At 35.1% G+C, this 26,168-nt stretch overlaps 1 protein-coding gene across 1 annotated transcript in view; it reads left to right on the top strand.

Moving 5' to 3' along the window:
* LOC141401446 (uncharacterized) overlaps positions 1-25,972 on the top strand; it is an 80,844-nt gene extending 54,872 nt beyond the window's left edge. The window contains exon 3 of the mRNA XM_073981704.1: positions 25,930-25,972. The gene's annotated coding sequence lies outside the window, so the exon portion shown is untranslated. The remainder of the gene's footprint in view (positions 1-25,929) is intronic.
* The last annotated feature ends 196 nt before the right edge of the window (positions 25,973-26,168 follow it).

Genomic DNA, 26,168 nt, shown 5'->3' with positions numbered 1-26,168 from the left:
ACCCCTTCCTTCAAATTTTGCTGGGCTATAAACCAGTTTTTCATTTTATAATGTTTTTTTGCTTCTCGTGTAAAGTTTTGATTTTGTGGCTTACGTCTTCGGGCATTTATGGTGACGTTATTCCAATAAGGCAATATTCACAGCTGACATTCACATTAAACCAAATTTTGAATACGAGTATTGAAAATCATCATTCTCTTAAAAATTAATAGACCAAATTAAATAACCGAAAAACATCTCATTTTATTTAAATACATTTCTCAACTACAGCAACTAGCTCAAATTAAAATAGAATTGAATTTAAAAATAAAACAAAAATAAAAATAAATTCCCCCAAAAACGAAAAACAATAGAAGAAGTTGGAAAAGAAGCACAAATTAGAATGCCATCAAGATTTAGGAATGGAAATTGACAGCTTACAGCCATATACACTTAGCATCATTTCAACTTAAAATAGGGTCCAATAAAAACAAGAAAAACAAAAAAAAAATAGACAAAATGCAATTTAAACAATATTTGAACGATTGATACCAATAACCGTTATTATGAAGAATTTTGTTTAAACAAATTAAGAAACACATAGAAAATTATAACGTCCATATAGAGTAGAGAGAATTGAAAACTAAAATTACAATTACAACAAAATCAATTTGTAAAACAACATTTCAATATTCTCCACCCTCTACAATCTAAAACCATTGCAAATGAAGAATTAACATTCCAAAGACTCTTAAAACAAACAGTGGCGTATTACTTTAAATCTAAATCCCAAAATAAATACTCGAAACCGAGAGAATATCTAAAAATCAATTTCCAAACTCAGATTTCTTATTACGAGTATCAATAACAGCAACAATTTAACTAGAAATACAAAATTTTTTCTTTAACTTATAGTCAACTTTCAATTAGAACAACAAAACCAATGCTCCTTAAAAAATCTACAACAACAATCCTTAATCAAAAAACTACAACTTTTTTCAAATACAAAAGCCAGATTTTTAATAAAATTGAAATAATACAAAAAAAACAAAGGAAACTATTAACGGAAAATTTATGATATAATAATATATAAAAAAGAACATATCAAAAGGACAATACGTATTGTATAAAATGAATAAATAAACAAAATAATAAATAATTTATATTTAAAATACCATATTCACAAAAGATAAAAAACAAAAGTAGGCTACTTTTAATTAGAAACTAAAATTAAGTGAAACAAAAAATTTACTATAATTTTCGAAATTAAAATTTTAAAAGTTGATTAATTTATGTTACATTAACAATAATGATGTAACGGTGTTTTCTCTTGATTAAATATTTTCCGTAAATTTCTAAGAATGTCTATTATAAAAACTGGACATCCCAATTTTCTAATTCTGAGGACAAATCAAATGTAATTACGTTAATAGAATTTAAAATAAATACTTTTATACAAATTCCAAATCAAAGAAAACAACTGTTACACATTTACTGTTAACCCTGTTAATAAGAAAAACGCAACTAAAAGCAATTCTACTTTTTCTTAAGTGAAACGTCTCGCAACTTTTGGCAATTAACAAATGTGAATATTTTCAAAAATTACAAATTAAATTTATATTATAAATTGTCAATTAAAAATGGAAAATTTATTTAATGAAATTTTTTTTCTTTGCGACATAAGAAACAAAAAGCAACAAAAATAAAAAAATAAAATTATGAAATGAAAGCAATTATTACAAATATTTACAGCTTAAAAAGAACAAAACAAAAACACAACTATTTGAAAACATTTCGAACTTAAACAAAACAACGACAACGATTTAAATTTAAAATACAAACAACAAAACCATTTATTATTAATATTAATTAAAACAATGGAAAATAATTATTAAACTTAAGTGGTAATTTAGGTATGATGCCACCACCACCACAAGCATGTAAATTACAAAACACAACAAAAAAAACAGTAGTTATAACTACACACATACATATATACACAAAAAAAAACAAACCAAAAAAACCATCAGTAAACAAATACTTATATATTACCATTAATTATATATTAAATTTAGATTTTTTTAGATTTATAGAATAAGTTAAATTTAGAGGATGCAACAACAACACACAACAAATTATACACATATAATAAATTTGCGAGCGAGTAGCGGTAACAATTATGTGATTACATTAAAAATATTACAACACAAACAAATTAAAATATTAAACAGCAAAAAATCAATTAATTTTTTTTTAAGTTCAAAGTCATTATTTAATAAAAAAAATTTAGGAATGAAAGAAAAACATACAAAATCATTATTAGTCATTTATAGATATATTATTTTATATATTTTTGTACAGAACATAGCAACAAGCAATAAAACATATATTTATTTACATACATATTTTTTCAAAAATTTTAAATAACAACAAAGTTGAGATTAATAACATCTTATTTCTTTTTTTAATAAAAAATAACTATTGTACCTTTAACTAATCTTCCATTCCAAAATTATCTATTATAAATAATTTTTTACGTGTTTTTAAGTTTTGCCTTTTATCGAAAGAAATGACTGCCAAAATTAGACTCAGTTCCAAGACGATCCATGTCGGCGAATTCCTCCGCAAAAGTTCAACATGTTTGCAAACCAGTTTAAAACAATTTCTCGAACAGTGTTGATAATGACTACAACATTATCCTATTTTTTTCTTCCTCGTGAAGTTTATACATCCTGAAATATGGGCTCCGAAATGTTCAAATATTTAGGGACATTCCTTCATACAAAGTTTGGATATGGAACAACAAATCGACAAAAATTCTATTTAAAAAAAAATCTATAAGTATTTTACTTCAACAGATATTCCTCTAACTTTTAGAAAAGATGTTCTTTATAGTATAACTAATAAATTTAGTCAAACATATAAATATTTTCTTCAGTCGGATCCAAGCAGTTGTGACGCAAACATTAAAATGCAATTATCTCAAAACGGGTAAATGGCGTATGAAACACTTAAGCATGACACCGACGATATGATGAAGGTATTTGGCTGTTGGCAAAGCGGATTGGTTCTTTTTTGCTTATGGTTGTTGTTCATAGAATCACTTGCTTACCTTCCTTGGATCTAGTTAGAGATCGATTAAAAAATTTATAACATTCATAAGACGAATTAAGTCGCATTAATTACTTTTATAGCAGCGATAGGTAATGGGGTTCCCATTTGTAATTGTGTGTAAAAATTGCTCCCATACACAACGCCCTATGGTTTCAATCAGGAAATTTTTGACCAATACTATTTATTATTTTTTGAATTTGTTTTTGTGCGGTATAATATAAAAACACTTCAAATCAACCGAAAATAATTATTTTTTGTAAATACTGATAGATGTTGTTAGTTGGTGCAGTGTCAAAGTTGGCACTTTTTTGTATAAAAATAAAAAAAAATGTATTAGTTCTGTATATTAAAAAAATATTTTATATTGTAAAACATACTCTTTTTTGTATCTTATGTCGTTGCATAAATATACAGAAGTGAGATCAAAATTATTACGGATCGGGAAGCTTATGGTGAGTACTTTCATAATATGCAAACAAAGAACAAAGAAATTTGTAAAATTTGGGTAGTAAAATCAATGTTTGTATGTACGAAAATCCGAAGCTAAGCTACTAAGTTAGTTAACTAAGAAATTTGAAAAGGACAGACTGGGAAATTCGATGCTGGTCTTACAGCAATTGTATACCGCCGTGGAGCTTTGGGTCGAATGGTGGCATGACACCACCACCATCACCAGAAACACCCGACGGACAATGCATGACTGTGGTTTTCGACCCGGCGTCGATGCAACAGAAGACCGGCACTAGAGTTTCAGCACCAAACATCTGTATGACAAATTTATGTTGGGAGAACAATAATGTGACGGATGTCCACTAAGCAGATCTGCAAACACTAATAACGGTCAAGCGATCAATGTCCAGCTACGTGCCATCACAAACAGAATACACACACTTGAAATTTATTTTTACAAATATTTAAACAAATGACCACCGCCAAATTGAGTTTGTAAGCCAGCAGGGGGGTCTGTGCTAACAAACTCAGTAGTCAATTCTTGTTACTTTTTGCCCCTTTTTTATACCCTCTGCATTTATGCTAACGAGGGTATTTACACTTTCATGTGGGCACAATGTGCTTCATCGAAATAATGGTTTTTAGCCCAAGTATGTTTACACGAAATCCGTTTCAGACAATTTGGAGTTGATTTAGCCATGTCTGTCCGTCTGTCTGGCTGGATGGAGGGCACAATAACTCTCAAGCGGATCAAAGATTCGGTCCAAAATTTGGTTTTCGTACTATTTTGCCCAAATTTAGTTTAAGTTCGAAGATGGGTTATATAGGTTCACTCCTTCCGCCACACTCCTCGGAAAATTTGTGCGCACGATAACTCTCGTAGGGACTAACCAAATTAGTCCATACTTTGGACATCGTAACATTTCTACCAAAATAGATCAAGTTCGAATATGGACTATTATGACCTCCTCTCGAATCGTTTTGACTTTTGTTCTAACAATTTGAATTCGAAGCCCTCATTACGACGGTAAAAGTTTTTTTAGGGGCAAGTCCATAGCTCCTGGCCCAAAAATTTTGAAAAACCCCGCTAAGGCACATAGTGGATGAAGCGCACGATAACTCCCCAAAGGATAAACCAATTCGATCCAAAATTTAGCAGTGGTAATATTGTGCACAAACATAAATAAAGTTATATGATGGGCCATATCGGTCCACCCGTTTTTGTATCTACCCCACAACAGTTCAAAATTTGTCGCTGAAACACTGCGCACTATAACTCTTAAAAGCAGTAATCGATTTGGTACATACTTTGCACAACGCGATATTACTACGAGACATAGAGCAAGTTATAATATGGACTATATATGTCAACTCCTTTGGTTACCTCCCACACACAATTTCGGAAAAGTGCAGTTTAGGACCTCCCTCTTGAGAAATCCCCTACGGCCAGCATGTGTAGTGGCTGGTACGAACGACAACTCTGGAACCGAATACTGCGTTGGTCCACACTTTGCATATCGTAATATTTCTTCGAATATTAGATGAGATTCGAAGGTGCTTATATGTCCACTCCTTCCAATACGTCCTCACAAAAGTTTCAAAATATTCGCTATTCGCTACTCTGGTCAATTGCAGTTCGTTCCACTATTGGTAGTCAAACCAAGTAACCTTTCGCAAAATTATTATTAATTATAATTAAATAATGTGCAAAATTTTCCAAATAATGTGCTCAGCATTTCTTCAGAACATTCTTAAACTCTATTTCATATTATACTTTCTACAAAATTATATTTGGGATTTCAATGCATTGTTGATATATTTATCAAATTGTCTTTGAGAAATTTATAGAGGGATTTTACCAGAACGGAATGTTCCAAAAACTTATGAATAACATTGCAGCGGCTAATTTTTTCAAAGACAAGTCAACGAATAATGTAACAGTTTTGGAGATATGGTGCGAAATATAGAAAATAATGGTGTTTTCAGATATATCATGCATTTTGAGGCAATAAATGCAGTTTTTCAAGTTGATTATTTCTCTAAATATTTTTGTCACGCTCTTATCTACAAGTTTGCTTCAGAGGTTTAAACAAGATTCGAATTGGTTTCAGAGATATTGCCTCGATTTTTGTAAAAAGTCAATATTTAGCCATGTTTAGATGAGGCCATAAAACCCGATCTAACACTAATATGGTTTTTGTCGACTGGGTCTGTACTTTCATAAAATCCGCAGTAGAAGTTGTTTGCACACAATTACCTTGAAAATGTTGCACAGTGAACTCCTGCATACCAAAAATTATTAACATATATCAATGTTTTCGTTTAGACCCCATAAAACAGGACCACCCTGTTCAATGAATTTTGATCGTCTTTGGTACTTTTAGGTGAAAAAAACGTAATGATTGCTGTTTTGCATATTATACTTAATAATCAATTTCAATACAAAATGGACGTTTGCCAGAAAAATTGGATTTGGGACCATAGTTAGAGATGGAAAATGGGTAAATACCCAAATGGTAAATACCTATTAAAATGGGTAAATACCCAGGTATAAAAAGTTTACTCCGCATTGGCTAAACCGTTTATTTGGTATTCTTTTGGATTTTCTGACAGAAAAACAAACTTTTGATTTCAAAATAAAAAATATCCGTTAATGTATAACAAGTAAAAAGTCGTTAAGTTCGGCCGGGCCGAACTTTTTATACCCTCCACCATAAAATAGTCTTAATTAAAATGGAATAATTAGGGTCCTTTTACAATTTTAGGTGGAACAACTTTTCGACAATGGATAAACTCCTACTGTCTCCCACTATTGCTTAAATTACACTGTGAACACAAATGTTGGGGCAGAGATAATTCCTTTGGAGATGAAAGCCCTTGGTGTGTGTATATTAAAAACCCCGAAGGACAGATGCGACGTGAGTCGAACTTCCACGTTATGGCGTGATGAAGTTTTTGCAAGAGACCCTGTAAGCCATCATAAATTAGCATTATATCTTTGTTGTTTTTGTAGAGCACTTACGCACCAGTGAACAAAGATATAACCTAATTCCTGATGGCCCACAGGGTCTCTAACAAAAATTTCATCACGCCATAACGCGGAAGTTCGACTCACGGCGGATCTGTCCTTCGGGGTTCATAATATACTCACCAAGGCCTTTCTTCCCCAAGAGTAATTTTCCGTGCCCCAGACTTTCATCTCCATTTTGTTGCACAGTGTTATCTAATCTAATCTAAAAAAATGTGTTCAGCTAGGTGAAAGGTACCACCTACGGGGCTATATCAAAGAGTCAGTCTATCTTTAAATTTTTTGGCGGAAAAGTTTATAGCTGCAGGGAACTTCAAGAGTCAAATTGAGGGTAGTTTCATCAAAACAATGTAGACCCTCAAAAATGGACCCATGTTGACGAATTTTTGTGAAGAAATTTCGTGACCACTGAAAATTCCCGAAAATCGGGAGGTACAGTTATATGGGGGGATATACCAAAACATGGACATATGTATATTGACGATTATTTTTGAATAGACCAAATTGTAGCTAAAATTCTCAAAATACCGATCATTACAGCTAGTTCGGTTAAAAATTGCAGCTAAAATTCTCAAAATACCGAAAATCGGGAGATATCGTTATATGGGGGCTATACCAAAACATGGACCTATGTTGACGATGTTTCGTTGGAGATGTTTTATGACCACTGAGAACTTCAAATGTCAAATTACGGCTATTTCGGTTAAAAATTGTAGCTAAAATTCTCAAAATACCGAAAATCGGGAGGTACCGTTATATGGGGGCTATACCAAAACATGGACCTATGTTGACGATGTTTCGTGGAGATGTTTCATAACCACTGAGAACCTAAAATGTCAAATTGCAGATAGTTCGGTTAAAAATTGTGGCTAAAATTCATAAAATACCGAAAATCGGGAGGTACCGTTATATGGGGACTATACCAAAACATGGACCTATGCCCATATCCTTTGGGATATAAGTTTGTTGATCACTAGGAACCCTAAGTGCCAAATTATAGCTAATTCGGTCTGCAAATGTGGCGAAGAACGTCAAAATACCTCAAATCCGGAGGTACCGTTACCAAAAAGTGGACCGATATAGCCCATCTTCGAACTTGACCTGCCTATGGAAAAAAGACCCTCGGGTGCAAAATTTCAGCACTCTATCTCAAGTATTGCGGACGCTAGAGTGATTACAACAGACGGACAGACGGACATGGCTAGATCGTCTTAGAATTTTATCCTGATCAAGAATATATGTATATACTTTATAGGGTCGCAAATGATTAGTTCGATGTGTTACAAACAGAATGACAAACTTAATATACCCTCCATACTATGGTGGAGGGTATAAAAACACATTTGCATTTGAAAAACGAAAAGTTTTAGGACAGAGAAGCCATTCCACATCGATACGTCTGAAGAGCTGCTCAACTAACAGCGAAACCAGATCACGTAATTTGGTGACTGTGTGGGTTTGAGTCCTTGGCTTTCCTTTTTCACTTGCAAAAAATTTCCGATCATCAAGCTTAACTCTAAACGAGAAAATTAATAAAAAATCATTAAAAATGATCTTCGCCCTAACAGATAAAATTTCAAAATAAAATTTTATTTGTCAAAATAATCACCCAAAAAAGAAATTTATCTGGTAGTTACCCATGTTTTGGGTAAATACTGGGTAGAATCCCATCTCTAACTCAAAAAATTATTGCTCCTTAAGATATGCTACAGTAAATAATGGAGCCTATCTCTGTTTTATAATACCCTACAGAACGCTTCACTCATAAGCCGAACTATAAATATATTCCATTCCATTTGCCGTGTAAGAAGTCAGTATCTTACTTATGTTTTTTAAATATTTAACATATCATACTTAAATGTTGACATTTTTTGATATCGATTTTTGTCGCAGGTTGTGACCACAGTGCAGTGTCTTGTAAACGATGAGTTGAAAAAGTTGGTGGTATTGATATTGGCAAATTATCTTTTTGAACATAGGCAATGAGTGGAATCATATGCCTGTGGAACTGGAACATACAGTGTTATTTTTGGGGTCGGGGCACGGGACAATCAAGCTTCACTCATCGCCTTATTATTTTTCAAATGGTTTACATCTGTCTTGTCCTCCTTTTAGCTAGTCGGTATACATATATTATTCATTCCATCTTTTAGGATTGGTTCTGTGACACCATGTTGAACACTACTACTGAATAGTAGAATTTTGGGAAAATGTTCAGTTACTAGATTATCTTCAATTTCGAACCACATTCATACTACTGCTAAAAACATGTTTCATAGGTTCCATTTTCTCTCATGCGCTTTGCCATTGCTACTTATCTTCGAAGCGACACTATGTTCCCCATCTTACAATGGTTGGCAGGCCTTTTGTATTCAAGTACAGTTTTCATGGAATTGATAATACTTTGCCATTGCGCTGATATCATATTAGTTCGAAACGGAAGGGCAATTTACCTAAGAAAGAACAACAATTTGGAGAGGTAAAAAAAAAACAATTAAAACTTGCCCCCAAGCTAACATTGTTGAAGCCATATTCAAACATAAATTTTGCACTTTATGGTTTAGTATAAACTTATGAATATGGTATATAACTTCATAATCGAAAATCTTTTAATTTTTGGTTTACATGCCGTTTTCAAGAATGTATGTAATTTACTACTACTAATTAGATAAAAATCTTTTAAAATTCCTTTTCTTGGATAAGCTTTTTTCAGTAGACAAGCTTTTATTGATTCGAAATATTTATATACATTATGAACTACAAAATTCATATTTTTATCTTTCTTCCTTAAAGATTTTTGAATACTCTTATAAATTTTCGTTTTGAAACCAAATCCTAACATTATCTAAGAAATTTTCTAGTCAGTTAACCCAACCAAACAAATCCAGTCAATACAAATGAAATAGGAAAATATAACACAAATCCCAAAAACACAGCCTAGTCAGTAGTGTTGAAAACAACAATTTTAAATATTAAAAAAATAAAAGTAGTTTTTATTACATACAACAAAAGTGAGTAACAAGATAAATTATTCTCAAATACAAGAAGGACACCAAAAACAACAATTTTTTATTAATATATACATACATTATATATATTATACATTATATATAAAAACATATATAAATAATACTTATATGAAAGAAAAACAAAAATCATATTTTATTATATTACAATTAAAATGATATAAAACAAAGACTTGAATAATAAGTTTACAACCAAAAAAAAAAACAAATATTTATTAATAGAAAGAATAGAAATCAAGCTAAATCACAAAAATAAACATAAAAAAGAATAACAGTTACGGCCAATGCAATCAGGCCGATTTACTTAGAGAACCACACCCTCAAGCTTACGGCTTTAAAAAATCATTAACAAAAATTGAAAAAAAAAATACAAAAAATGTAAACAACTATTATTTGTTTAGAAAAAAACATACATACATACATTTGAAAATAAAACAATATATACAAGGCAAAAAAGAAATGTAATAATTCACAACGATTTTCACAGTATAGTTGAAATAAAATCAAGAAATTTAGAGTTCAAGCAGTCAATACAAAATAAAAGCAAGTTTAACTTACCATAATACCAGACAAACAACATCAAATACAATTATTCTTATTAACCAAGAAAATCCAAAATTATTTCCAACAGAAAAAGAAACTCTTTCCCAATTTATTAATTATTGCTACTATACTTATAATCTTCATATTAAGAAACAATTATTTATTTTTTATAATTGAAACCAAGATTCGAATAAAGAAAACATGAAAATCAAAATCATAAACTGAAGACGAAGTGTAATATTCCCCATAACTTAAATTGAAATACGTAATAATAAAATGAAATTAAACTAAAAACACAACAACATTTTCATGCGAGAAAGTTTGAATTTTTGTAATTAAAATTTAAGTGGTAAAATTGTTTGAAAGAACTGTGACGACGTGTTTTCACTTTGAAGCTGGGGTAGGTTCAGCGGGGGCCAGGATCGTCACAAGAATTTATTTTTGATTTGGGAACAAGAAGGAGAGAGAAGCACAATGTTTTTCTTAAAACGTTATAAACAGTTTATTTAATAAAAACACTTATCACTACACATAAAACATAATCCAATTCTCAGGACAATACACGACGACGAAGTATTTGTGGAAATTGTATTGAAATGCCTGGATCAGGAAGATCGATGAGGAATACGGGGTTGAACGTTGGACGACTCGTAGTGGCTGTGGCTTGACAGTGCGGCGGCGTCTTGACAATGCGGCGGCCCGAAGAATATCGACGAATAATGGTGGCAGCGGCTTGACAATGCGGCAGCCCGATGAATATCGACGAAGTATGGTGGCAGCGGCTTGGCAATGCGGCGGCCCGAAGAATATCGACGAATAATGGTGGCAGCGGCTTGACAATGCGGCAGCCCGATGAATATCGACGAATAATGGTGGCAGCGGCTTGACAATGCGACGGCCCGATGAATATCGACGAATAATGGTGGCAGCGGCTTGACAATGCGACGGCCCGAAGAATATCGACGAATAATGGTGGCAGCGGCTTGACAATGCGGCGGCCCGATGAATATCGACGAATAATGGTGGCAGCGGCTTGACAATGCGGCGGCCCGATGAATATCGACGAATAATGGTGGCAGCGGCTTGACAATGCGACGGCCCGATGAATATCGACGAAGAATGGTGGCAGCGGCTTGGCAATGCGGCGGCCCGAAGAATATCGACGAATAATGGTGGCAGCGGCTTGGCAATGCGGCGGCCCGAAGAATATCGACGAATAATGGTGGCAGCGGCTTGACAATGCGGCGGCCCGATGAATATCGACGAATAATGGTGGCAGCGGCTTGACAATGCGGCGGCCCGAAGAATATCGACGAATAATGGTGGCAGCGGCTTGACAATGCGGCGGCCCGATGAATATCGACGAATAATGGTGGCAGCGGCTTGACAATGCGGCAGCCCGATGAATATCGACGAAGAATGGTGGCAGCGGCTTGGCAATGCGGCGGCCCGAAGAATATCGACGAATAATGGTGGCAGCGGCTTGACAATGCGGCGGCCCGATGAATATCGACGAATAATGGTGGCAGCGGCTTGACAATGCGGCGGCCCGATGAATATCGACGAATAATGGTGGCAGCGGCTTGACAATGCGGCGGCCCGATGAATAATGGTGGCAGCGGCTTGACAAGATGGCGGCCCGATGAGTACCCACGTTCAGTCTAGTATTCCGTCCGCACAGCTAGAGAATAGTGTATATTGCTATACAGCCACCCGTCGCCGTAGTACAGTAGCGTCAACACAGCTAGAGAATAGTGTATATCGCTATACACCCACCCGTCGCCGTGGTTCAGTCGCGTCGCACAGCTAGAGAATAGTGTATATTGCTATACACCCACCCGTCGCCGTAGTACAGTAGCGTCAACACAGCTAGAGAATAGTGTATATCGCTATACACCCACCCGTCACCGTAGTACAGTAGCGTCAACACAGCTAGAGAATAGTGTATATCGCTATACACCCACCCGTCGCCGTAGTACAGTATCGTCAACACAGCTAGAGAATAGTGTATATTGCTATACACCCACCCGTCGCCGTGGTTCAGTCGCACAGCTAGAGAATAGTGTGTATTGCTACACACCCACCCGTCGCCGTGGTTCAGTCCCAACGATGAGCCAAGGAATATTGTTTAGAATACTTCGACTCAATTCAACCAAGGTTGCGCGCCGTTTCTTCTAACCAACCACCTTACCTCGACAATCGTCAACAGACGACTGCCCCGAGTATGTGAAAGGCACCTCATTTTATACGATTTCGCCAGGTCAACTGTCAATCGACGACGATCACCTGAACTGTCACCACATGACAGGAACATGCAAACATCACTCCAGTACCACTATGTACCGCTAGGGGCTCTGCTTAATTTACATCCATATTTAATTTATATCTTTCCCACTAGGGGGGTTTGTGCTGGCCGTTAAATTTAAATAAATAATTTTATAATATGAATAACTTAAATTAATTTACATACGAGAACATAACAATTTAAGATTCATGATAATTCTATGTAATATATCATATGATAAATAGTGTAAATTATGATGAAGATTAAATAATGAACCCCAAAAACGAACTATGTGACTTTTGGGCGTTACAGAACACATGTGTACCATACGTAACTGACGCGGGAAGCAGGAAGGTTTGGTATTGATGGACCTCTACGAGTTCGGACTTACTTTGAAAAATTAAGGTTCTACATTTAAATGCATAAAATATTCTTTAAAAATATAGCCAAAATGCCACAAACTTTGGCATTTTTAAGTCCAAACGAATTTTGTCGGACATTGAGCAATAGTTATGCAGGTATCGGAATCAGCTAAAATTGAGAATTTGTATATCCTCAGTAGAACAGTTAAAGGAAGTAAAAAATGTGCCTAATCGAAATAAAGGTTTTGGATCCACATATGTATGTTTGTTAAGAAAAATCGTTTCACACAATTTTGAACGTTTCAGCGATGTCCGTGCACACCAGGGGCATAGCCAGAAATGCATCTTCACGCCATTTCATCGGATCAATGAACTTTTGCAAATAAAATATACACAAATGTATGCAAATTAACCATTTCAGGCAGTCCAGGACGCCCACTTTGGCTACTTCGGTGGTGCACACTTTAAATCTCGCATGGTCGAAAATTTGCACATCCACTGTATTTCTCCCGATACACTACATTCGCAAGCTTCCACACAAAACATCAAAAATATTAGATAAAATTCAATTTAAAGGATGTCCATGGACTGTTTTGAAATTTTTATAATTTATTTCCACTTCTTGGTCCCAAATTCGACGCACGGCTGACAACAACACATTAATATAATTTGTAAGGCTGTGGGTTACTTTCCTCAATGCTTTTTAATAGCGCCACCCTCACTATTCTATAGCTCGACCAGTTCTGGTTAAGTCCTCGACTGACATTGGTGGAGATGGTTTCCATTTGAACCCAACGTTAGTTTGATTTAATGTTTCGTTGGTGCCTCCTCGGCAGGAACAGATTGTTCTCGGCGAAAACTTTTTAAACACATTGTACATTTCTTCTGGCTAGTCAGCGTAACTGAATCCACATCGTCCTTTTTTTAAGGTCCGACAGATACTTAAAGGTTGTACTTCATCTCCAACCTTGCAACACTTCAGATGATCTTGCCACTTTTTTCTTACCTATTGGCTAAAATCAGTTTCCTTACTCTAAGATCAGGGATGTTATCGTGTTCATTTACTAGTCCAGTCACCGTTTTTTTTTCGGGTTATTCGACCACCGAGTATATAACGAGCGACTGTAGACCCTACAGAGATGGAAAATTAAAAATTTCAGAAAGTACTAAAATGGTATTTGTTCTATGAAAAGGTCCTTTTTTATTTTTTCAGTAAGCACAAAAACCGAATGAGGACTGAAGTCGTTAAAATATACCGTTCTGAACAGAGCTGTTTTAAAAACATAAAATATGAGATCAAACTTTTATTAAAGATTTTATGTTTGTGAAGTTATTTTTATACCCTCTGCCTTTAGGCTAACTAGGGTATATACACTTCGATACGACTAAACATGTGTCTCATCGAAATAATGATTCAAGATCCCAAGTATGTTTGGACGAAACCTGTTTCAGAAAATTTGGAGTCCGTCCGTCTGTTTGTCTGGCTGGCTGATGCACACCATAACTCTCGAACGCAATAACCGATTTAGTTCAAAATTCTGCTCTCGTAATATTTTCTCCAAACATAGATCAAGCTCGTAGATGGGCCATATCGTCGTCCACTCCTTCGGGTATCTCCCCCACAAAAGCTGACAATTTATCGCAAAAATTATGCACATGATAACTCCCGAAGGCACAAATCGATTTAGTCCATACGTATGCGCAGCCCCCTTTATGGTATAATTTGTGTCTGTGGGAAGTCCATACTTCCTGAGTAGATGACCCGAAAGTTACAAAAAATTCCTGCGGCACCATGTATAGTACGTGGAGCGCATCAACGGATTCTATCCAAATTTTGCGATTCCAATCTTAGTTTAAGTTCGAAAATTATCCATATTGGTCTTCTTTTGGGGCTATTATTCGACTTTCCATCTACAATATTTTCAGGTGCCTCAGTAATAAGAATTACTCACTTTTTTGCTCTGGAAAGGAAAAATGTCCAACATTTCAAATCCAGTAGACTGTTGCCATTACTGAGGACGGAATGTCACAACTCGTGATGTGCATTGAATTTCTCTAAAACCACACATCTATCGCCTACCAAATGCGTTGTTGTGCCTATAACATGTATTACAGATATTTTTCAACGATATATACCTCTGCAGATGCACACTTCACGGTTACCATGATACTGTCTATGTATAGTCAAGCCGTATCGATGCTACCTCCGCTTGTGCTGCGATCTGTTCTCACCTGCAATTGCGGTTTGTTCTGCTTCTGTTGATGGTGTTACGGGACTGCGTTCCCAACGACTGACAGCAAATGGATGAGTATGGCGTAACCCCCAAAAATCAACCACTGATATATTGCATTTTTTCAGATACATGAGTGACTGAATGACAAACTTTAAACATTTTAACTGGTCCGGGACCGGACAAAATCGGAGCAGACATACACCGCGGAATACAGAAAACGATTATATGTAGATTGAGTAGACAGCTACTTCTGTGGTTTCGGAATAGTACAATAAGAGTATGTGGGACTCTTGAAGCATTGCGGTCACAGCCACTTTCTGAAAATTAATCTACAGCCAGATTAAAAAGAAAATGAAAACAGGGCAAACTTCATGTGGCTACAAGAATATGTAATTTGTTTGGTTATAGCCATGGTAGAACAAACCAGGTAAAGTAAATACTACAATACAAGTCAACAACAACCACATAGACATTTGTTTTTGTTTGTGATGTTAGTGTTTACGGTAAACAAAATAAGGAAATGTCTATAAATTATTGGAATTTAAAAAAATAATATTTTTTTCACATTTGATTGAATGTTATGGAAAACATGAATGAAAACTCGTTAGATTTTCAATTTGAATGTTTCCATATCATTCCACTAAATGCATAATTTCTCGCAAAAAGTAGAATTTTTGCAAATATCAAATCGCTAGTAATTATCGAAAAAGAGAAGCTGCTTCATCTTTTGTTTTTGAAATCAACATAGCACACGTTTATTGGGGCTTTATTCTTTAAAGTTTAACAAAATACCACATAATTAACAAATATTGTACCGCCTTTTATAAACGGTGTTTTAGTCTGCGGCACGTCGTTCGGACCTGGAGGAGGTTACATGTCATTGATATGAAGAAGTCTTTATGGGAAATAGTTTTTTTCTGATGAATAAATTTTTTCTTCAAAAAATATATATCCCTAATATACGCGGACATTGGAATAAATATATAAAATGTCGTATGAAATTTGACACTAACATTACAGCCCAGTTCAGTCAGCTTGGTATTGCTGTTACCTTTTATTGTTCTACAATGGGTTATAGCATAGTTTTGGGGAATACAAGGTTCGTGTAAAATGTAATGCACCAACATTCATTTAAAAGTGAGGACGATGTGATAATCCTACTCAAGTGGTCATATTATCCGACGCAGGCCAAATGTATTCAGCTTCTTTAAAACGAAGTATTGGGATAAACGCCTGTCCGGGAATGGTCACTAATATCCTTATTTTTTAATATGCCCATCGACTCTCTTCTGTACCGGTTGTAAGTGACATATTATTTCCCGAGAATAAAAATCGGCATTTCCTAATCATGCTGGAATTCAGATGCTTCTTCTCCTTTTTTCATTCATGTACCTGATGTCTTATCAATAAGCACCATAGTAATGAATTTCCCCATCACATGTCATTAATCGTCAATAACTAAATCTGATAGCTTTCCTTTGATGAGGACACATAGTTTCTACAACGCTATTAAATAATTAAGCCCCCATTTCAGTAAAATAAAGCCACATTTAATATAGAAAAATTGTTGCTTTCAATTGAATTTTCAACAATAACTCGCATTCATAAACATTATAAAATTTTCGTGAAAAGGAAAATACAAAAAAAAAAATAATAATTTAACTTTAAATGCATATATTTGCATACATAAAATAGCAAGGAAGTGTGCAAAGGAAGAGAGCGAGAGAAAAGGAAAGTATAGCAACGGAATTTAATTTAGATAATACTTTAATAAATCCCATTTTTGCAATTTAAATTTTAATTCAATAAAAATTCAAACCAGTGCAAACACAGACACATTCACTCACACGCATAAAAATATGAAATATTAAAATCAGACTTTCTACACAAACATATATAAACATATATATGTGCCTCCACACATACAATGACACACAGCCACACTTACAAATGGACTTTCTAACAATTAATAATTTAACTAATGGATGTCACACACACAGCAGCAAAAACAACAATTCAATTTAACTCAAAACCGACACACACGCATATACAATTATGCCAACACATGAATAATGAAATGAGCAATGATACAAGATATTGGACAATTGTAGATGGAGACAAAAATTCCGACAAATACACAGACACGCTTATTGGCATTCGGACAGACAGACAGACAAATCAATACAATAAACATATTAAAACATACCACAAAAGCCAGCCACCCAAACACTCTTACAATACAAAAGTATGCACATTTTCATTTATATTTGCAAGCTCTAGGATACTCACACACATACACATTGACATGCAACACATAGATACCCATAAACACATTAATGCAAGACACAACCAAATATTGGTGAACAATAAAAGCATTAAAATGACATAAAAATTCCACAAACAGAACACCAAAACACAAACAAGTTAACATTACAACCACACACACATAGAAACAGACATTCCACAAACTCAGCCATATGATATAATTTATAATGATAAATGAAAATCCATATATTACAACATTAAATATTACAAGCTCTTAGGCGACGACGAAAGAATGGGGAAAGAAGATACAAGAACACACACGAACACACAAACACAAAATAAAGTAATAAAATTATGAATTATAGTATTTATTATAATAATAATAATTATTATTACATGAACTTATACATACATATACATAATTATATACATACATTATATATATGAAAACAAAATATATTATATATTACAAAAGCAAAAAAACAACAAAAACAAATTATATCTACATTTTAGTGGAACCATGTAAACTATTTTTAGAGCCTTGAAACAGCAGTGAAAACAAAATATATTAATAAATCCAACAAAATAACAATAACAAAAAAAACAATATTTGTTTTTAATTGCAAAACTTCTCCTGGCGATAAAGGTAAATAAAAAGGGAGAATTCATAACAACTAACTAAGCTGGCAAAAATGATGGAGTGGAACTGGGATTTTTTTGGTCCTTTTTGTAATTTTAAGGTAACTCTGACCTTGGATCAAGTGTGTACACTCGCTGAGTTTTTCCAAAATATTACAGCTAAAAATCCCATTACCCAATAACGGGTTTTTATATTAACTTTTGGTAGTCGTAACTACTTCACAACTAAAATTAATAAACCATTATTTTATCAAGGGCATGTCGCGCTGAATAACTATATAAGCTAAGCTATTTTTAGAACAGCTGATGTTAATTTATGTTCAATTTCAACACACTCCAATTTTATTTTTATATTGCTCTCTGCTGGATTTGCACATGCGAACTTCTGATTTGTAGCCAAACACACTACACACTGTGCCACGCGTACGTAAATTAAGGGTTGTTTAAACGCTTACACATGCACTATCAACAAAAATTATTTGCCGACGGTGGACACACAACCATACTAATTAATTAGTAACGAGTAAAGTAAGTAGTCTTGCCTTGAAGAAATAACCCATTATTTTTCAACTGAGTGGAAATGCTTTTTTCATAACTATGTAATGGGTTATTTAGCTCATGTGACATCCAATTTTTTGCTGGGTTGTCATTCTATGGCCCCCAGAACTTGAAAAATAAGCTAAAAACATATCTTCTATTTTTTGAACTTCTGATTTGTAACCAAACAAACTGCACACTGTGATACGCGTACGAACAATGAGGGATATTTAAACGCTTACATGTGCACCATCAATTTTTCGGCATATTGCTAACAAAACAATTGTTTGCCGACAGTGAGAGTTGAAGGCAATACTCTCAGTTCTGTAATCGGACACACACGCTCTGTGCCACCATACTCACTACTTAGTTATGATTAAAGTAAGGTAAAACTTCTTACCTTGATAAATTTTTAAAAATGGGTTATTTCATTTTTTCAGTGTAATGGTCATGCAGGAAGTAGCTTGTTTTTTGTAATGTGTTAGTCGGCTCATGTGGCTCCCAAATTTTTGACGGTTACATATCTGGACCATGTTAGAACTGATGATGTTGACATTGATAAGGTGCGCCTCACTTTAAGAAGACATCTCTCTGAAAAGAGAAAAATCAAGTGAAAACAATAAATTATATTGAAACCAGATTTCAGCCCAAAATACGGCGGTATCGTTCTACAGGGGCTATTTTCCGACAACTCCGTACAGAAATATGTTATAATTCCAACAGGGACTAAATATGTATGTGAGAAAAATGTGGGTTAAATCTTCAAATGTCGAAAATCGGGAGGTACCGCTCTATGGTAGACCTGTACAGACCATTCTCTGCGGAAATGTTTTAATTCTCCAAGAAAACTTTATACCGAATTTCAGCTATTTCGGTTGGATAACGAGGCTAAAACCTTACAAAACAGCAGGAGATACCGTTCTATGTGGGGTATATCAAAACCTTGACCTGCACCGACAAATTTCTGGAGAAAAGTTTTGTAGTCCAAGCAAAGACCAAATACCAAATTTCAGTCCATTCGATGGGATAATAAGGCTAAAACCTTAAAAATACCGTAAATCGTGAGACACCGTTCTGTGGGGGCTATATGAAAACATGGGCCTTCATATGTCCACAATTTTTAGTAGAGAAGTTGTTACTCACTGAAAGCCATAATTGCCAATTTGTACCAATTTAGGCCGATAATATATATAAAAACGAGAAAATACCTAAAGCCGGATGGTATCGTTATATGAGGGCTATACCGAAACGTAAGGGCAACATAAGGTTATGTGGCTAAAGCGACCCTTTTTAAAACTTAGATTCCATATGAGCAGAAGGTAAAGTATTCCCACTATCCTTAATAATACAAGTCAACTCGTAGATCAATAATTTGGTCCCATTGCAGAAGCAATGACCTCTGCGTGGTACTCCCTGGGTACCACTTCATAGATATGTAGAAGCTAATACGAGCGGCGTTTTGCCAGGATGGTGTCAAAACTGGCAGCACCAGTCTAGGATGCCTTAGACCAATCACCTACCCATTCGAATACACATTGATTACTGAAACCGTTATAAGACGAATAGGCTCATTGGATGGATGTACGTGCTATGTTAGAACCATCGAAGCTTGGTTAGATAGAAAAAGGATTCATCAACTACAAAAGCTGATACTTGGGGTAAGCGAAGTAAGATGACCGGATAGTGGGGAAATCGACACTATCAGTAGATTAAAATTTGTGTAGCGACGTTGGAGTCAGCCTCTCTGAAGAGGCCAAAAAAGCTCTAACTGAGTGGAAAACACACACATAAAGAATAATTGTGGTCAGACTTAAAACGAAGGCAAGGCCCAAATCACGTTTTTATAGCACCAATGTGCTTAACAACATCAATCACGGCGACATCAAAATTCTAATGGGTGGTTTCAATGCACAGGTTGGAAGCAACAACTACAACTGTGAAAATATCATGGATTTCTCCCGATATAGATCAAATTGTCATCAGCAGGATGTGGAGAGGATCCCTGCTTGATGTGAAAAACAATAAATCGCGGCCAAAGTTCACATTTTCAGGTTTATTGTAGGTTTTCAGGATTTTTCTAAAGAAAATGTTGTAGCAGTGAAAATCATCTACAACATTTTCTTTAGCCCTATTTCGATAGGACTTGCCGTTTCCAAGAAAAATCCTGAAAACCTACAATATACCTAAAAATGTGAACTTTGACCGCGATTTACTTCAAAATCCCTCGAGGTATTTTTTCTTGTTTTGGATTTTTCTCATCTATGAACATTGCTGTCTCAGAATCTACGAAAATAACATTCAGGCCAATCTTGTAGAGAATTTTCACTGCTATAAAATTTGCTATAATCCCATTTCGTTAGAGCTTGCCAACAACAATTACACTGTGCAACATTTTCAAGGTAATTGTGTGCAAACAACTTCTAATGCGGATTTTATGAAAGTACAGACCCAGTCGATAAAAACCATATTTGGATTTTGTGTTGTTAGATCGGGTTAAGATTTTATAGCCTCGTCTAAACGTGGCTAAATACTGACTTTTTACAGCTAATCACGGTAATATCTCTGAAAACAATTCGAATCTTGTTTAAACCTCTGAGCAAAGTTGTAGATAAGAGCATGGCGAAAATATTTAGAGTTATAATAACCTCGAAATACTGTATATTTCGTACCGTATCTCTAAAACTGTTACATTATTCGTTGACTTATCTTTGGACAAAATAGTCGCTGGAATATTTTTTACAGGTCTTCAGAACATTTCGTCTTCGTAAAATGCCTCTATCAAGCTTTTTCTAGCATATTTTTCAAATACAATTTAATAAATATATCAACAATGCATTGAAATCCCAAATATGAAAATAAACAGGCAGTGTGAACATTGCTTGAAATATATTTTATAGAATGTATAATATGAAAAACCGACTAAACAACATGGAATAAGTATTTTAGAGTTTCAGAATGTTCTGAAGAAATGATGAGCACATAATTTGGAAAATTTTTGTGAAAGGTCACTTGGTTCCACTCCCAATAGTTTAGGTGCTACTGACCATACCCAGCAAAAAATTTGGATCCGGTAGTCATTACGTAACCCCTTACAAAGTAATGTAAACAAGCTTCTTTTCGCATTACAGGTAATGTGAAAAGTAATGGGTTACTTCTTAAAAAAATTACAAGGTAAACCTACTTACTTTACTCCTCACTAAGTAATGACGACGGTGGCACAGTGAGTGTGTGTCCGACTATAAATCCTAGGGTTGTGTGTTCAACGCTCACCGTCCGCACGCGAGTTTTTTTATACCCTCCACCATATGGAGGGTATAATTATATTTGTCATTCCGTTTGTAACACATCGAAATATTCGTCGGAGACCCTATAAAGTATATATTATTGATCAGCATAAAATTCTATGTCGATTTGACCATGTCCGTCTGTCCGTCCGTCCGTCCGTCCGTCAGTCCGTCCGTCTGTCTGTTGAAATCGAGATACAGCTCACAATTTTATAGGTAGAGAGTCAAAATTTGGTACAGAAGTTTTTATTACTTGCAGGATGGTTGGTATTGAAAATGGGATACATCGATCCACGTTTTGATATAGCCCCCATAGAACGGTACCTCCCGATTTTCGGTATTTTTAAGGTTTTAGCTTCATTATATTACCAAAATGGCTGAAATTTGGTATGTAGTCATCTTTAGGGGTATACAACTTTCCCCCAGAATTTTGTCGGTATCGGTCCACACCTTCATATATCCCCCATAGAACGGTACCTCCCGATTTTCGGTATTTTGAAGGTTTTAGATTCATTATCCTACCAAAATGGCTGAAATTTGGTACGTAGTCTTCTTCAAGGGTACAAAACTTTCTCCCAGAATTTTGTCGGTATCGGTCCACACCTTCATATAGCCCCCATTGAACCGTACCTCCCGATTTTCGGTATTTTGAAGGTTTTAGATTCATTATCCTACCAAAATGGCTAAAATTTGGTACGTAGTCTTCTTAAGGGGTACAAAACTTTCTCCCAGAATTTTGTCGGTATCGGTCCACACCTTCATATAGCCCCCATAGAACGGTACCTCCCGATTTTCGGTATTTTTAAGGTTTTAGCTTCATTATCCTACCAAAATGGCTGAAATTTGGTATGTAGTCATCTTTAGGGGTATACAACTTTCCCCCAGAATTTTGTCGGTATCGGTCCACACCTTCATATATCCCCCATAGAACGGTACCTCCCGATTTTCGGTATTTTGAAGGTTTTAGATTCATTATCCTACCAAAATGGCTGAAATTTGGTACGTAGTCTTCTTCAGGGGTACAAAACTTTCTCCCAGAATTTTGTCGGTATCGGTCCACACCTTCATATAGCCCCCATAGAACCGTACCTCCCGATTTTCGGCATTTTGAAGGTTTTAGATTCATTATCCTACCAAAATGGCTGAAATTTGGTACGTAGTCTTCTTTAGGGGTACAAAACTTTCTCCCAGAATTTTGTCGGTATCGGTCCACACCTTCATATAGCCCCCATAGAACGGTACCTCCCGATTTTCGGTATTTTGAAGGTTTTCGCTTCATTATCACATCGAAATGGCAGAAATTTGGTACATAGTCTACGTTGGAGGTATAAAACTTTCCCCTAGAACTTTGTCGGTATCGGTCCATGCCTTCATATAGCCCCCATAGAACGGTACCTCCCCATTTTCTGTATTTTTAACGTTGTGGCCTCAATATTCCACCGAAATGGCTGAAATTTGGTATTTAGACTTCCCCTTTAAATTTGTCGGTGTAGTTTCACGCCTTCATATAGCCCCCATGGAAAGGTACCTCCAGATTTTTCGTATTTTGAAGATTGTGTCTTCAATATTCCACCAAAATGGCTGAAATTTGGAATTTAGTCTTCAATGTAAGTGATATAAAACTGTTCGCCAGAAATATATCTGTACAGGTCCACGCTTTCGTATTGCCCCATTTGTGACTAAAATTCATCGGTATAGGTCCACGTTTCGATATAGCCCACATTGAACGGTACCTCCCGATTTTCGTAATATTGAAGATTGCGACGTGGATATCCAACCGAAATGGCTAAATTTCGTTATTTCGTCTTCCAAGAGTTATAAAATATTCCAGAAGAGTATTATCAGTATAGGTCCACGTCTTCCTATATCCCCTCAGAAGCGTACTTCTTGATTTTCGGTATTTTTTAAGTTTTAGCCACATTCTCGACACTTAAGTTCTACTACTTTAGGGCTATAATATTGTTGAAGGACACACAGCAAAATTCTTATTACTTTTTGAGATAAAGCCTCGAACAATGGAAAAAAGGGTCGTTTAAGCTCGGTTTAGATGAGGCTGTAAAATCCAAACCCGATCTAACAATCCAAAACCCAACTAGGGTTTTTGTTGTCTTAATATCGACACCTCCAAATAATAGTATGCTAAGTCTAAAAAGTGAGTTTTGCAGGAGAAGCTCTCAAAGTGTGGAAATTTTTTTGAACTTCAGTACTATGCTAAGTCAATATTTGTTTATAACTTCTGTTCGGATTGACCGATCATTACCAAAATTTGACAGAATTTAAGTTAAAGGACGTTAAATATAAAAATGTAAAGAACTTGAAAACATGCTAAGTCGACTTAGCATACTATTGTTTGGAGGCGTCGATATGTACTTTCAGAAAATGCCCATTATAAGTTGTCTGCATTTTCAGTGTTGCACAGTGTTATTGAACCCCAACTAAGACGAGAGCAGGCAGGTTTCAGACCGAACAAGTCATGTGCAGAACACTTTAACAGCATCCGAGTAGTCGTGGAACAGTTTGCTGAATGGCGTTCTCCACTTTATCTAATATTTGTGGACTTTAAAGGAATGTTTGACCCAATTCTTCACAACGCTATTTGGAATGAATTTGAATGTAAAGATGTACCCATTAAATAATTAATCTGATCAAAGAGCTATATAAAGATGCACATTGCCGAATATCTCATGAATAGACAGCGGAATTTTATGCAACCCATATTTTTGGTCCGATTCATGTCAAATTTTGAGACTGGGCATATTTTTGGCTTCTGAAACATATGACATATGCAAAATTATGCAAAATGCATAAATTTTTGCACCCCCTCGGTGCGGTATATGATGTTGTATCCAGTTCTCAGCTTATGAGAGGTGATTTTAGCGATTTCTCTGGCGGATTAACCATATTACAATTTGAATAGACCAAATGTAGCATATTTTCCGTAATCAGTTTACCTGACTTTCTCTTTTTCTGAATATACCGTCTATGTTACACACACAGCAATTAATTTATGGTCAAATATTATGGATCTACATGTCAACATACCAAAAAGTCATAAAAATTCTTAATTGCAAAAATCACGGGGAGAATCCCACGATTTTCTCTATTTTTTTCTATTTGAGCCAAAAACCTTCAATATGAAGTTTTATGGCGATCCGTTAACGTTTACCCGTGCCTCCTGACCGATATTTATTTCCAGAGTTATTGCTATGGGGAGCAAGCACCAATTTTCAATTGCTATAAATATCGCAATTATTGCCCAATAGATGAAGTATGCATATTAGGGCCCTGCAATTTAGCTAATATTAAAATTCGAGCGGATTTTCAAAAATGTTTGTAGTATTCGTTTTTTAGCCACAACAGTGACCTAAAATTATCTCTTCGATTGGACAATAATTGCGGCATTTAGAGCAATTTCGAGAAAATCGCCTTAATTGGTGCAATTGCGAAGTCATGTACCCAAAAGGGCTTTATAAATGAATTTTGTCTATGTTCAGCATGCCCTTCGAACCATCCCATATCGTTGTGCTACAAAATATAATCGGACAACACTATTTGATGTGAAGGAAGCCTTTGACATTTTAATTTTGTTTGCTTTCTGTCACTTCTATGCCCCACGAATTCGATTTTTCCTAATCCCGGGTTCCCGGGAATGAGAAAAGTCGGTAATTCCCAAACTTTAATGTTTATAAAACACAAACCAAATATTCAAATTGGAATATTGGAAAATTTGTCACTGAAATCAGTTTATAATATGCCTGTCTGCGTACTCGATAATTTCCCAGTTGTTCAATAAATAGCAATTGTCTACTTTGACATAGGCATGTAACTAGTTACTCATTGATCCTAGTTACTTTACACCCAAAAATGGTACACAAAATAGCCTATAGCCCGCTTTTGTCACTGGAAATGGGCTTCCTTGCCTATCATGTCAATTCACTAGTTACAGGTAATGCGGCGTGTAATATATTGCCTATTTTATAGACTACCGATGGATAGTGTAATAGACAATGTTTCTCTCTTGTAATCTCTTTTCAACATTATTTCTTTTTTAACAAAATAAAAAAAATATTCTGTCATTTTGTTTGTTTATTCATAATTAAAAAAATATTGATTCGTTTGTTGTGAAAAAATTTAAGATGCAAAAAAAGCGCAATTTCATTATACTTCTATACATTTCATTTCAGCAACTTTTGAATGATCTGAAGGACCCACGAGAAAAACATTCCAAGGACCAAATAAACATAAGTCGCTGTATCAAGTAGTTCCAGTATCAAGGATCAAGATCTGTATACAAGATTATATTGTCCTTTGTAACATATTTGCACTCCATGTATTAAAATAAAGTTTGGCTAATGCATATATGCATTAACCCATTTATCTGACTTCAAGTTACTAGTAGTTTTGGCTATCATTTCTGACTACC

This window comes from Musca autumnalis, unplaced genomic scaffold (genome assembly GCF_047663935.1).
Source record: "Musca autumnalis isolate F117 unplaced genomic scaffold, ASM4766393v1 scaffold_4, whole genome shotgun sequence".
NCBI lineage: Eukaryota > Metazoa > Arthropoda > Insecta > Diptera > Muscidae > Musca > Musca autumnalis.
Note: the sequence above shows the minus strand (reverse complement) of the source record. Positions and strands in the feature narration are given on the sequence as shown.